This window comes from Apodemus sylvaticus, chromosome 4, assembly GCF_947179515.1.
Source record: "Apodemus sylvaticus chromosome 4, mApoSyl1.1, whole genome shotgun sequence".
Taxonomy (NCBI): Eukaryota; Metazoa; Chordata; class Mammalia; order Rodentia; family Muridae; genus Apodemus; species Apodemus sylvaticus.
Genome location: NC_067475.1, coordinates 11,781,197 through 11,795,620, shown reverse-complemented (window position 1 = coordinate 11,795,620; position 14,424 = coordinate 11,781,197). Strand labels below are relative to the sequence as shown.

Here is a 14,424-nt window from a genome sequence, read left to right as displayed (position 1 = left end):
AAACTGTCAAGAGAGAGGACCTGAAAGGGAAACCCCACTGACCAGTTCTCAGCCACATTATGCGGGGGTGGGCCGGAACTCACATTTAAAAGGACAGAGAAAAAGGAGGGAGGTGATTGGAGAAGGGATGGAGAGAAGAAGGTTTATGGGACATATGAGGAGGGGGGATCCGGGAAAGGGGAAATCATTTGGAATGTAAACAAAGAATATAGAAAATAAAAATATTAAAAAAAATAAAAGGACAGAAGATAGAAGGCTGAGTCTCCGATAAGCATCATCACCGTGCCAACAGAACTTGACATCCATGACAATTAAAGAGAAAGAAAACTTAGCAAAAATTAGCTAAAGCTGATGAATGAAGCAGAGTTCTCTCCCAAAAGCAAGGTTACTACAACGAAGAATCGTTTAACTGCTGAGAACACTGCCTGCAGAAAGCCAGGAGGGGAAATGACCCGCTAAGCCTGGGAATGACCAGAGTTGAGACTCCTTGACACTGCACACACACTCGTGCTACATGCATACACAGAAAACAAAGCAAGCAAGCTCTGGACAAGCCTAAAGCCGACACACTAATGTGTGTCGACTCTAAATGAAAACCAAGGGTGGCTTCACAAAAGCATTCTTTCTGATCTCATTTCCACTATAAAATTTTAATCGTTAACAGGCTTCCCAGCACAAAAAAAAAAAAAAAAAAAAAAAAAAAAAAAAAAAAAAGGTGGGAGGTGGGGGCAGGAAAAAAAGCAGCTTTTCATATTTTACCTAAATTCGTAGGAGGAAGAGACCGGCCTCCCCACACCCCTTGAGCCCACTGAGTTACAGATCCCTATCAACTCCACTAATGCTCAGTCAGGCTTTTCAGTTTCCTGAGTACTTTTTGTTCCATCCATCACAGGCAGGCTGGACCTAAGAATGCCAGGGTGATCCTTCAAGCTCACTCATCGGAACCCTTCGCAACACCCGATGCTTCTTTGGACTCTGAGCTTATTTTCTTCCCTTCCTAAGGACCTCACGGGGAGGGGGGGAGGCGGGGGGGGGGGCGGAGGTGGCAAAGCTGAAACCTTAAAACCACGTGGCCAACCAGTAGTCCCACCCTCTCCTCTCCTCGCTAGCTCCCTGTGTCTAACCCTGGCAGACAAGGGTACCAATACCCAGGGTGCTCTCTGACCACTTTCTGCTAAGGTGACCCTAAGAGTCATTGGGCTTACCCTTTATGAAACCTCCTCGTTGCGAAGGAATAAATCCTCCCCTGGAGCTCAGAGGAGCAGAAAGAGTTCGGGAATTCTCCCACGGGCGGCTGCTTTCCGCTATGATCTAGGAGTCTTGCTGAGCCTGCAGTAGAGGCTGAAGCTGAGGACACCGGGCACAGTCGGGGCAGGCTGCCATCCTCCTCATTAAAACCCATCCAGTTGAAATGACAAAAACAAATAGCTGTCATTTTCAAACCAGTATGGGGGACATCTTATGACAGCACAGAAAACTTGCAACTTAAGTTCCAACTGGAGTGAAGGAGGGGCGGAAGTGGGGGGGTGGGGCGCCACTGCCACAGAGCTGGCGAAATTACTGCTCGGTGTACCCTTGGAAAGCTGACAGGCACTCCTCAAACTTCTACTTGAAAAATATATTATATATATATACTGAACAGTGCATTTTGTGCTTCTTGTTAGAAAGCACTCGGAGGATACTGACAGAGTTCTTGCTGTTACTGCTGTTTTCCTATGTGGGGAAAGGAAAAGCTATTCTGGTTGAGTGAATGACTGATTTAGGATTTCTGAAACGGGCTCAAATAGGTCAGACTCACTGAGTAGCTCAGGGCAGCCTTAAAGTCCTTACCTCCCTCCCTCCAACTCCCAAAGTCTGGGATCGCAGGAGTGATCTGATCCAGAAAAGCTATCTTTGTATCTATAACTTCCTTGCGTCCCTGTTCCCACATATGTGCTCCCACACACCCACACGTGTGTACTCTGGCCCGAGGTGTATGTTTAGCATCTTCCCCCTCCTCCCTTTACTTACAGAGGCAAGGTCCCTCACTGAGCCTCTGAGCTTTTCACTGGTTGCCAGCTCACTAATTCCTGGCTGGTCCGGTTAACCAGCCTGCTCCACAATCCCCATGCTCTCCCTGCAGAGTTCTGGGATTAACTGCATCCACAGCATACACATCCAGTGCTTGGGCAGTTCTTTGTTGTTGTTGTTGTTGTTGTTTGTTAGCTGAATAACCCAAGTATGGGCGTTAAGACTAGGATGCCAAGTAAAGATGGAGAGAGGCCCAATCAGTAATCCTTTAAGAATACAAGCTTGCTGCTGCTAGGAGGGTCCAATCCCAGCCTCCTTCACAATTTTCCTGAATTCACTCAGCTCCTTCGAGAAGAGCTAACACGCCCACCAAGGTTGAGAGGGAAGCTGGACCGTGACCACCGTACACCAACCATAAGCAGGTTCTCACCGAGCAACTTCTAATGGCCACGAACTGGACAGTAAGAAAAAGCACATATCATCCAATGGGAGGTCGCCCTCCAGGTCAAAAACAAGTTACCTGAATAAGCAACCATAACGGCCTAGCAAAATAAATACGTAAACAAATGAGAATTAAGTCAAACTCGACAAACTACCTAGTTTAAAGTGAGAAACTTACTTTACGTACAGGCTGTTCCGGGGCAGGAGCCAGCGGGCTGGGAAATACAGCCCTAGTCTAAAGTCACAAGGTCCACTAAGGAAGTGGAGCAGATAAACGTACTGCTCTTGTCCTAAAATAATTTACTTTTGAATGAAAAATGTAAACAATGCCACTCTGTGATGATAAAAGTGCTGGAAACCCAGAAGAATAATGAGTTGATTTTCAAAATGTTTACATGAGCAAAGCTAACATCCCTTAGGTAATGATAACTATGTATTAACTTAATTTTTAGTATTTCCAGTTGAGCTACCTTAATTTTACCCATTTATATTGCTATTTAAAGACCTAACAATTACATGTTGTAAATTAAATTATTCCAGACTGATAAATCTCAATGAATCAAACTACCTGGGAAGTGGCTTCTAAGTCAGAAAGACAAACATAAACATTTTCTCCCGCATAATTAGCAATGCGCCTTAATTATCATAGAAGTCAGTAGTCAAATTCCCTCTTGGCCTGATTCTACAACTATAAGTGAAATTCCAACATCCAGGCCTGCTGTAGGTTACAACACTCCGTCACCATCCGAAGTTTCTGAAAGAAGCACCCAAATGATCTCGGAAAATATAAAGAATATCTATGGAGCCTAGCATGCTCCTTCCTGCAGGTAACTCCAGTTTTCAGGCTGACACGAGAAGACTACTTGATATTCAAAGACAGCTTGGGCTACCCAGTCTCAAACAACAAGGGGCCCACGAGCAAACAAACTAAAGAGAAAATAAAACTTCAAGCTGAAAAAGACAAAGATTGGTATCCACCACTGCAGGTTTGCAATAAACTAGTAAGCAGGCCAGCCCTCCCTGGGAGACCGCCGTTTCAGAGGGCACCCTGTGCGCCTGTGCTTCTCTTACACTGAAGTGGGTCATTTTAGCCTTCTACCTGCTAAATGAGGTATTTCTATTGGCAAATGAGGAACTCGGAGGCCTTCCTGACCTTGAATGAAATTGAAATCAATGTTTTCCTTTTGTTTATTTCACATACTAGTTAGTCTGGCATGTTCTAAGAGAACTGCTTGAAAAATACCCAGATTCTGATTAAATTAAAACTCTATGGAGAATTAAACCATGCCAGAAAATGTCAAATAGAAAATATATAAAACAAGTAATTGCTAAATTCTTAAGACTTCATAGTAACAAATATATTTCATACCCAAGTGGGAAGGAGGCAACAGACTTTCTGCATGGGCATCTCTTCAAGGTGTACACTAAGATCACCTGATGCCACCTTAATGCGTCATTTGAGCCTGAGATTGAGAGCACCTGCCTCCTGGGAACTGGGACCCTTGACAAACATCTGGGTCTCCACTTCAACAGCTGTATAGGAGGAGAGCAGGAGAGGGTCAACCACTGAGCATTTTTTTTATTTTCCCACTTGCAGACTTTGGGTGTCGATTTCACCCTGAATAATATCAAGGAAAACATTCAAGAGCTTCTGCAATGTGACTAAATCCCTATTATATCGCAGCTGCGACACGGTAAGTAACCTGACATGTATTCTATACTCCACCTTTCCAGAAAACTAGACAGTCAAAATCAGCTTGACAGGAGGGACTTCAGGACCAAGCAAGCCTGCGGGGTAAGGTCCCCTTAGCTCTCCAAGTCCCCGCCTCATGTGTATTTATCCATGTCTACAAGGAAAACTCAAATTTATGTTTTTTTTTTTTATTTCTAGAGAAAGGGATAATATGAAATGTTTCTAAACAATTAAATTCATCACCAGTGCTACAAGATTCCGTTTGAGTCCAAATAAATGAGAAGAAAGGAGTGTTGTCTTCCAAAACCAGAATTAATTCCAAAGAACAATGAAGCCTAGGACAGCCTTGGCTAAAGACTGTGATCCTATTGTAAAAGTTTAAGGCAATGTCAGGAAGGACCCTGTCAACACCTATCTTCAGAACTAAACACCAACTGTGTCATTGTGAACAGTTGTTAGATAACACATTTTTAAGACTTTTTGTTGAAAAGCTTAAACATTAAGTTTGGTTAGAGCTACCCCACTCAAACAGTTGGAAGAGGCCTGAGGTTTTGAAAAAGTGATTTTCAAAATTAAATGTAATTTCAGAACCCCTGGTAAAATGTCAAATGGCATACAGGAAACAATAAAGCAGAGGTATCTTACTAAAAGCACAAGAGGGTTATTAAAAAAAAAAAACTCACAAAAAACTCACTCAATGTTTAAATAACCTTACGAGAGACCTCCTCATTTGGTGAGCAATTAATTAATTAATAGTGTATACATTGTAATGACTTTTCAAACACTTTAATTTAGAGAACTTTGAAGGGGGGACTGCTTATTGTTACCTCATGACATACAAGAAAAGAGTGTTCGGGTTTGATACCTGCGATCCCAACCTGTGGGATGCTGGAGAGGATGGCCAGCCTGGATTAGAGAGTGAGAGTCTGGCTTGGGGGTAGGATGGGTGCACAGTGGGTGTCTTTTAGTCTCAGCAGGAAGACCACACACACACACACACACACACACACACACACGGCCAGCCTGGACTACACAGTGAGACCCGCCCCCCCATTCCCAAAGACCAAGAAGCTGAGGAAGTGTGAGGAAGGGAGCCATGTCTAGATCTCCTGCATCCAAAGTTACGGGACGTTTCGGCCTATTTGGAAAGAGTAAAGCCACCAAGGTATGGGCAGGGACTCTGTAGCAAGGATCAGATACCATCATCCGTCATGGACCAGAGTTAATAGTTTAGGCTGTAAGAGTCAATAGTCTCTGTCACTACACAACCTCCGCGTGGTAAAGGTTAACCGATTAAGCATGGCTAAGGAGCCTCCCAGGCCAGCTTCACATAGGCTGGCCACCGCAGCATCCTGCCCACCCTGCAGATGCACAAACTCTCGGTCCTGTCGTGAACATGTGACGATCGGAGTCTACCTGTGCTACCTACCCCCTCAGTGGGCAGGCTTGAGAAAAATCAATCTGAACACTCACCATGCTGGTGAGAAAGCCCCAACACTATTATACAGACAACAGACAGAGGGGTCTGTCTCTGTACAAGCAGATCCCTCCCCAAGTACCACTCACAGTGTTGGGGACAAAGGTCCACTCCTTCCAAATGAAGGACTTTACCATGGCAATCCTACTCCTTTGTCAGGCATAGGCGTTGGAAAATGCAAATGCCATCAAAAAGAGTAACCAGAGCCTCAAAAGTAAAGGGGTTGGGAGAAGACCCTAGGAATTGCACCCTATGCGTGATGGGAATGGCTACTGGAAAAGTAGCTTCCAACACAGCCTGGCACTACTGGCAGTTGCCCACAAGAGACACAGAATCTGTCCCAGTTATATTGGGAAACTGCTGAAATTCTAAAAATTTCACGAAGTTGCATCACTAATAGTATTCCAAATAACTATGAAGTCATAGTTGGTACACAACTATTAGTTGAAAATGATCATTTCTTTATTCCCTACATCCACAACCAACCTTTATATTTTAGCAAATGTGACTTTCTGCAAAGGCAATTGCCCACTAAAAATGCAGTAAGCTTTAACACACAACTCATAAAAGTAACATCTCAAGCTACAATAGATATCATATAAACATAAGCAAAAGCTAAACTTTTCTACAGTATTATACACAAGACAAAGGAGAGAGACGGTTACAAATTCTTAATAAGAACATTATATTATGGTAGTAGTAATCTAGGTGTTTTACTGGAAGTAAAGTGGATTACTGTAAATGAAAATTTAAAATGTCCTTCCCATTTTAAAGATAACACAAAATGACTTTTTTTCATGTCTCTGGCGATAAGGATAAACTTGCCACGCGTTTAAATGGGGCCTTCGCTCTTCCCACCCAGGCTCATGAATTAATAATTCAGTGCCATTAATACAAGAAGATAAATGATAAAAAGGTTAAGGCACATGGACCAACCATATACACACACTTCTTTTAGCACAGTTAATACGTCCGTACCAATTATAGCTAAAACTTTTAAACAGTTTCCAATAGCGTTTTTTTCACAATCTAAGTAGCAGCTTATACACACACAATTTCACAGGATACATTCCTAATAAATCTCCTGCTGGCCCCAAACAATCATTCTAGGGGATTAAAGCGCAACAACTGTTAGCATTAATAATGCTTTGCACGCTATGCATTCAAGGAGCCTCGCTGGTGGTCCCAGGAAAACCTTCTGGACCAGCACACTAAGGAGGAGTAAGACCTAGACCTTTAGATGGCTAGCTTACACTAACAAAGAAATAAATGACCAGGAAACAGTAAAATAAAAGAAAACACTGTGTTTGCAATGAACTGCTGGACTCTGTTGGGACCTAGCTTACTAAATGTTAGCAAACCCACTACTGACATCAGCTCATGTTTAAAGCCAAAACCCCTCTGAAGCACTGCTTGAGTTTGGGAAAAGATAGAGCTGTGTGTTATAGTTGTTTTGTTTTTAATTTTTATCCCAAATACATATAGTGCTGTCTCAATGCGATTTATATTTGTTTAGCAATAGGGAGCTGCAACTTGGGCCTGCAACAACAGATGAGAATGTATTAGGCAGAAAGACAAATTGAAAATGAAAATGAAAAATTACATTAGTAAAACATCCAAACTGTGCTAAGTCCAAAAGTGCTTAATCTAATCCTCCGCTCGGCCAAATTTATTCACTCAATAAAGTGCGAATTCGTCTTTCACATTGGTGATACTCCAAAGTTTCTATTCATACAAGATCTCTCTTCTTTTCTATGTCCACCTCGTACAGTTAAGTCAAAGCAGCCAATCAGCAGGCCCTCTTCAGCTTCCTGTCATCAGCTCTGCAGACAGCAGGATTGGGTCAGATCATGTCAACTCTTTAACTAAACCCTTGGAAACTTTTTTTTAACCTCTTGATAAAAATTGTCAATGTTTTTTTCTCTTCAAACTAAGTCTCTTGAGAGTAAAACAGACCTAGTGGTAAAGGCCTGAAATCCAAGTACCTTGGCAGACTGAGGCAGGAGGATAGCAGGTTCAATATCACTCTGGGTAACAGACGAGGTTCTAAGCAAGCCTGTCCAAGGAAAGAGACTGGGGTCACTGCTCCTGCCCAGCAGGGGTGAGGCTGCACCTCCAAGCTCTAGCATCACCTGACAAAAAATCCTTCCCGAGTACACTTTGTAGGAGAGACTGACTGAGCTGGGTACCACAAGCATCCAAGAATGCCAATGAGGATGAGGAGAAGAAAAGACACGGAAGCGCCTCCGCAGTGGGCGCCTCCGCAGTGGGCGTGTTGAAGAAGGTAAGCACTCCCTGGCTGTAATCCTCATTGTGTGTAATGGGGAGTGACACACTTGTAGCTAACACAGCAAATGTAGGATAGAGTCATCAACTGTGGCGAAAACATCATCTTAAATCCATTTATCTTTCATCCCACATCAAGAAGTGAAAATGGCCATCCTCTCTGTTTTCTCCGGTGTGTAAAGATCTAGTCTAGGCCATTCTTGTTCTCCAACCGCACGAGGCTTGCTGCTGTGGGTGTCCATACCACTTCTGACTCCTTTTCCTCCCTGCAGCCCCTCAGTCACTTGCCCTCTGCTGGAGAATGCCATCTGCCCCCTACTCAGGTCAATCACTTGATTTTTTTTTTTCCTAACTGGAACCTCTCTCTGTGCAACCTCTAACAGAAACTAGGCAACAAGGCATTGTTTAACCATGGTACAGTGTGCTCACTCATATCACAAGTATCTGAAGAATCGTTTTCAGAAGCTCATGAGCTAATTGTAAACAGAAGACCTCATGGCTTTCTCAGCTGTCACTTCCTAAAGTGCCAGATACCATTCATAATGCCTGGCAAGAAAGAAGCAAGCCCACGGTAAACACTCTGGGAGGGAAGACAAGCAGCCAGGAAGAGAGGAGGGGGGAGCAAGGAGTGGAGCATGGGGTGCTCCCTGCAGGATCAGGGGGCCATAGAGGAGGCCATGGGGTCCAGATGCAACAGAGACCAAAGTAGAAACAAATTTAGAGAGCTTTCAAATAAGTGCATTTCCCCCTCCCTGGGCAAGCCTATTTTTCAATTAAATACTGAAGAGTATGCATTAAACAAAACAAAAATGAGTAGTGTGTCAGAAAGGTGAACATATTTATTGATAGCATATAAATTATCATCTTATCATTCTCAGGATCTACAGGAGTCAGACAATCCCCTCCAAAGAAAAAAATTAGAAGCGCTGCATCTCCTCATCTGAGGCTGAGGAGGCAGAGAGGCACCAAATTACGACCAATACAAAGCCTGCAGCTCTACTCCAAGCCAGAAGGATCATCCGGAGCAACTTTAAAATGTTTATCAAGAACAATAATAGTGTACACATACACACACAGAGATACACACAAACACACATACACATGCATGCACCCACACAAGCACATGCACACATATGCACATATGCTCACACATACACATGCATATCTCTCAAAATTTACAATTTAGAACTAAAGTATGTGGAATTATATGAAGCAGCTTAATATTGAATCTTCTAGTTTTGCTTTAAGAGAAAAACTGAATATTGGATAATTAGCAGATTAGACACCTGTGTTGCAAAGTGCACCCCCCCCCAAAAAAATCTTGATGATTTTGTTTCGATTGCAAATTTTTTAAAGTAAGCTTCAACCTCCACACATTCAATAGATGGAAATATAACTGCTTCTATCAGTAAAGCAACTCTTTAAAACTGACATATCATTGAGCAGGGGTAACATATAGGTTTTAAAAAAATAAAAAAACTTTTATCTCAATTCCAAGTGCTTGTCTAGCATACAAGGACAGAGTCAACTGCTCACCCAGAATGAAGAAGGAAAGAAAAAATGCAAACGCGAGAATAATCAGTAGTCCAGTTCAGTCACCACTCACAGGCCACCCCGCTTCTGAAGGCCAAGGTAAGGAGCCCACCAGGCATCTTCTCGGAGACGCACATACTATGGAATGTTGCCTTTCAGTCCGTGATTCACACTGACTACTGACAAGCCATGGCTACTTTGAAATCACACCAGCGTTTGCAAGCTAATTATCTGTAATACATAAATTCAACATTGACAATAAGCCAAAGCAACTCATTTACAAAGAGACACATAGGTATTAAATATGAAATTTAACAGATTTTAATAATTAGACTCTGTAAATGGTCTGATATGTGTGTCTGCCCTAATTTTGTTAAGAAGCATTTCTCATGAAACACTTCTTGAACTAAACTCCAAGGCATTTATCTGGCATTTCACTAAATTAAAATCCCAAAATCCTACAGCCTTATGTATAAATTTAAACTTTATTAATACTTTAAATCAAGCCATAGCTATTATTCAGTTTCATCTAACACAATTTGCAGTAGACTTCAGCTGCGAAAGCAAGAACTCAATGAGACTCTAATCAGATTTTAATATAAGGCACTTTGGAAGGCAGGGAACCACCCTCCTGTCCCCCTCAAAAAGAAAACCCTATCATTTCACAATTAAAAGATAAAGATAATCCACTGATGACGAACCATCACCCACTGAAGGAGAGAGCTGTGGACACACTCTTCCCATTCCAGAACATGCTCTGATGCCAAAAAATGTGGCCACCTGTGTTAGCATCTCCTGTAAAAACTAAATGCCTTTGTCCCACATGCTGTAGTTGACTTGACGGCAGCAGGGTTTGGCAACAGCCTCAGCACAGACTTACTGAAATATTATGAAAACATCTCTTTATATGTTTTACCTCACTAACATGACGAACGTCATTTTTACAAAAAGACGTTGCTTTTAGTTTCCGCAACCCACTGAACACGACGAAAGTCACACTTCCACACGAACAAGAATGCAAGCTTCGCTCCCTTTACTTCGTGCTGATTACCTTGAATCTTGTCCCCAGCATGACTGATCCTTCCTAAAGGAAAGAGAAACAGGTCCACATCCCAGACCTGCTGACAGGACTCCCTACTGACTCTCACTGTCCGAGACTTTAATAGGTAGGAGGATCCAATCCGGGCAAGGCATGCTGGGAACAGGGATGCTGGAGCTACGACTGGAGGTCAGGGAGAATCTGCTTTCTATTTGGCAACTCCATCAGCATCAATCACAAGGGAGACAAGTGAAAGAAAGTATTACCTTTATACTTAAGTCCCAAGAAAGGGTTGAGCGAAGCGGTCCCACATTTTCAGGTAGCAAAGAGACAACAGTACTTCCTGTTCTTAGTGTTAGACCTTAATTCTCACATGCTAGTTGCCGAGTTACCATCTAAGCTACCTGAACTAGGAAACCTATAATAAAAGGAGAGGAAGGAGGAAGGGAGGGAGAAAGGAAGGGAGGGAAGGAGGAAAGGAGAAAAGAGGAGACAGAGAGAGAGGTGCAGAGAGAGACATCGAGAAACTATGAATGGGGACAGAGGTGGGAGAGACCTTAGATGCGAGCAGAAACAAGAAGAGAAGGAAAGGAGAATCTGGCCAAAGTAAAACTGGCAGAAAACAAAATCTCAAAAACAGTTGCCAAAACACACCGGCCGCCAGGACAATGGAACCAGCATCTACCAGCTTTAGTCTACATCGAAGTCAGCTATAGGAAGCATTTACTCGAGGCAATCTGAGTTTGAAACTCCACCTTCACAGACTGCATCACAACAGACTGTGTAGAAGCAAGCCAACTTTGACCTACGCCCAGAGCACCCAAGATCACGTGCCTACTCTACTGCGGCCACCCCTGAGTCGGTGGCAATCCTGAGCTAGCTAGGTTGTGAACCTGATGATCATCTTGACACTCAAAAGTCCTCTTCTTTTACACAAAGTACAATGATCAAACCTGCCCCCTCCCCCCTCCGCAGAAACCAAATGCAGACTTGGGTAGAGTTCAGTGATACAGCTTTCGCCTAGCAAGGGTGAGACCTGCTAGGCTGAAATCCCAAGCAACTCCTGCCCTAAGGAGACCCTGAGAGGCCACTGTGCCTGGTGCTGAATCACTGATGGACAGAGGACAGCCTGGCTAGGGACCACACTACTGCAATCTAGGATTGTGACTGACTTGGCCATATAACAGGCTGTCCAGGAAGTCATGGCGATCCCCTTGCCTATTGCTACTGAGCACAGGCACAAATCACCACGCAAGCCTTGAAATTCCACCACGTGGTTCTCGCTCTTCGAGAGAAGGAAAGTGAGCAGAGAACACCTCCTACTTTTTAATATGTATTTAATTAATTATATTTAATTCAATAAATATACAACATTGGAAGTTTACAATAAAAAAAGAGAGAAAGATTTTCTCAGTGAAGATAAACTGCAAGGAGTCAAAAAGAAACAAATATTCAGGGGCAGAAAGACATCTAAACTTCCTGTAAGCAAACAGACTAGTAACTAAGGAAACCTATGGATAATGACTATTAAGTTATTCACAGACTTCGTAAGACAGAAAGACCAGAACACTGACAAGCATCTCCATGTATCTATCCCAGATAAAGTAGAAATTTTGTTTGAAATAGATTACAAAGCTGATGACTACTGAGACTCTCGTAAATCAATTAAGTGATTGAAAAATCTAAACTTGGAGCCTAAAAACTATACAATGTCTCATTTTATTGGAAAATTCAGGAAAACACTACTTAAGCACAGAGCAGTTCACCCCAAAAAACAAGTCTAGGGATAGGAATAAAGGAAGGAAAATCTATTTTTGCATAAATATCACATTAAAAATACACATCCTGGGATGGGGTGTGGCTCATGTGTGGCGCGCTTGCCCATCCTGTGTGTGAGGCCTCAGATCCTGTCCTCCATCATCACAACAATAAGTCCACCCACGTTAGGGTGAAGCAAGGGGGCAGGGAGTGTTAGCCTTATGCTCTTCTACCTATTCTGAGAAACAGGAAGATGCCCCTCCCTACGGATGGGGCCTGGCTAGAACCTTGGTCCGCATGACTCCTCACTTCTTTCCGTATTTGATTACAACCAATTATTACAATGTCTGTCTGTCTTCCCTGCCTCTCAGCAGGACTATCATCCATCCACAGCTTCTAATTGGGTTCCCATCCCTTCCAATATATTGTCTCTCTATTTGGTGGCTGCACCACATCAGAAACTAGCAATTCAACGTAATATCTCTCAACCGAGACTCTAAACAGTTTGGGTCTACATAATCTTAACGGATCGGGCTCTTCCCACATGCATCCCAAACTAACAGGCCAAGCCCAGGTTCCTCCGCTTTCTGCAGAAGTGTTCTGTGGAAGTGTCCGAACCAACAGTGTTCAAATGCATTCCTACCTCAAAACAGCCTGCATCCTGCAGCCCTCGTCTGACAGGACTGAAATGTAGGTCTTTCCACACCGCTCATTATGAACATGCTCTTAGCAGTTTCCACACTTTCCTCTGTACTTCATCTGGTCACATCCTCACAGTGTGCAAAGATCCTGTGCCTCCCCCAAACCCAGAGAGCCCAACCCTCACATGGTAGTAGTACCTTTCTTCAGGAAGGGCCTTAAAAAACGTCTCTGCATCAGAAACAAACATAGAGAACGCCTACCAATTTAGCTCTGGACAAGATGAAATGTATTTGCCAGGGGTCTTGTTCTTGGAAAAGTTAAAACACAGTATTTTAAAAGACAGACTTGACGACCAATGCAAGCAAATGCATATTTTTGGTCTGGTAATTTTGGCCAACTTGGTACCAGAAATTGTGTCAGATTTTTGAACCCACATGTGTGGCCACAATAACCTCTGTGGTATTACAGGGAACCAAAAATAACATCCTTAAGGTGAAATCCAAGTCACTGCAAATACTCTGGATTATTAAGGCAAACCCCAGCCCTCGCCTGCCACTCACACAGGAACCCCCATCCAAGGCAGTTGCTCCAAATGGAAGAGTGTAGCCTACTTTGATCACAACTGTGGCCACACATCAGTTAAGTATAAATTGCATTTTAAGAAGCCTTTGGAAAATACTTCTTGGGATACCAAAATTTCCTAGTTGTGGACACGTTAAGATGGTTTCTTGAAACTGGGAGAGAAAAGTTATAAGAAAATGGCAAATGCTGAATTATTCAGGATTGGCAGTATCTTGCAGCCTGAGGAAAGTAAGCTATGCAAGACAGAGGACAGCTGACAGGCTGGCAAGTGTTAGGATTTGCTCATTCAGATAGACTGCCGTGACCGTCACCGAACCTGTTAGGTCCATGTGAGGTATCCACTGAGGAATCAATAAAATTAACACTCTTACATGCAAAACAATTTCAAAGATGGGACGATCTCCCATCCAGTTAAATCAGCAATCAGGATATCCGTTCTACATTTTGGAAGAACGGGGTAAGTTCCTGGTTTTAGTCCTACCTGTGAAGGATCGTTGCTATCTTCTGTCCAATCTGTAAAGCCTACATGCATTAGACCAAAAGCGCACTGTTCCAGGTTGCTTCTGTGCATATATGACACCTGGGTGCTCAGCCATCTCCAGACTTAAAACCCAGATACAGTGAACTTCTGACATCTACTAAATTTGTAACTGTTGGAAAGGGTAAAAAAAATAAAAATAAAAATAAATAAATAAATTTTTTAAAAAAATGAAGGATCCCATTTTTAAATCTGCCTCTACCCTGCTGCAGTGGTGATTTTAAAATGTTTAACTTTGCTTTTTTAAGACCTGTGCTTACTTCGCTTTGGGCTTTGTCTGGGTTTTGTGTGAGGGACTGAGCCCAGGGCCCCAAGCATGCCCAGTACACCTGAGCTACACCCCTACCTCTGCTTTAAAAAAAAAAAAACAAAAAACAAACAAACAAACAAAAACCCTATGTTAAAATGGTGAAAAATACTAAAAC

At 42.9% G+C, this 14,424-nt stretch overlaps 1 protein-coding gene across 11 annotated transcripts in view; it reads right to left on the bottom strand.

The window, feature by feature from the left end:
• Positions 1–14,424, bottom strand: part of Adgrl2 (adhesion G protein-coupled receptor L2) — a 175,144-nt gene that overhangs the window by 143,231 nt on the left and 17,489 nt on the right. The window contains exon 1 of one of the 11 annotated variants that reach the window (XM_052178964.1): positions 1,206–1,320. The exons of the other annotated variants lie outside the window; for them this stretch is intronic. The gene's annotated coding sequence lies outside the window, so the exon portion shown is untranslated. Of the gene's footprint in view, positions 1–1,205; positions 1,321–14,424 lie in introns of those variants that run through there. 11 annotated transcript variants of the gene reach the window in all.